This window comes from Oncorhynchus kisutch, linkage group LG3, assembly GCF_002021735.2.
Source record: "Oncorhynchus kisutch isolate 150728-3 linkage group LG3, Okis_V2, whole genome shotgun sequence".
NCBI classification, from domain to species: Eukaryota; Metazoa; Chordata; class Actinopteri; order Salmoniformes; family Salmonidae; genus Oncorhynchus; species Oncorhynchus kisutch.
Window position 1 is genome coordinate 20792536 of NC_034176.2, and position 1349 is coordinate 20793884.

A 1349-nucleotide genomic window follows, 5' to 3' on the forward strand; every position below is an offset into this window, starting at 1 on the left:
AGTGGAGCGACCAAGAGTTTCAGGTTCCTTGGTGTCCACATCATCAACAAAATATCATGGTCCAAACACACCAAGACAGTCGTGAAGAGGGCATGACAACACATTTTTCCCCTTGAAAAGATTTGGTATGGATTCCAAAATCCTCAAAAGCACCATCGAGAGCATCCTGACCGGTTGCATCACCACCTGATATGGCAACTGCTCAGCATCAACGGCAAGGTGCTACAGATGGTAGTGCGTACAGCCCAGTACATCAATGGGGCCAAGCTTCCTGCCATCCAGGCCCCAAAAAATTGTCAAAGACTCCATTCACCCAAGTCATAGACTGTTCTCTCTGCTACTGCACGTCAAGCGGTACCGGAGCACCAAGTCTAGGTCCGGAAGGCTACTTACCAGCTTCTACCCCTAAGCCATAAGACTGCTGAACAATTAATCAAATGGCCACCTGGACTACTTACATTGACCCCCCCCCCCCCCCCCCCCCTTTGTTTTTACACTGCTGCTACTCATTGTTTATTATATATGCATAGTCACTTTACCCCTACCTACATGTACAAATTACCTCGACGAACCTGTACCCCAACACGTTGACTTGGTACCCCCTGTATATAGCATCGTTATTGTTATTTAATTGTGTTACTTTTTATTTTATTTCATTTGACATTTATTTAGTAAATATTTTCCTAATTATTTGTCTTGAACTGCATTGTTGGTTAAGGGTTGTAAGTAAGCGTTTCACTGTAAGGTCTACATCTGTTGTATTCGGCGCATTTGACAAGTAACATTTGATTTTATTTGCCCTCCATTAAATATTCTCTATTGACAAGATAATAGAGTGACCGCTCTAACAATAGAAATGCATGTCCTCAAAGATGCAAGGCAGGCGGGAAGAGGCGTGATCAGGTGCGACCATTCTAGCTAATGAGGGCAGATACGCGTGTGATAAACGGGCCATAGAGATAGATAGAAGATTCATATTTGAATCTGCCGTTATAGCGTCTGCTAGAGCATGGGTAGCGCCATTGAGGCTATCTCCATTTTAAAGTAGTTTATTTTTATTCTTCTTCATTGGCTGATTGCTCCCAACTAATAGGAATCCCAAACTAGTTGACTACTTCAAAATGGTGGAAGCCCTCAATGGCAATGTCCATGCTAAAATATGTAAATAGATATCCAGATATAAAGTAGTTTTTTTTCAGTTGGCAAAATGCCACGTGCGTCCACTTATATCGGTGCATTCATAACAACCTCACCATTACGAAACTTCTATTCAATCAAGTTTAAGCTCCATGTAGCAAATTTGCAATAACATTTTATGTTGACCAAATTCTACACTCTCATTGACCTCC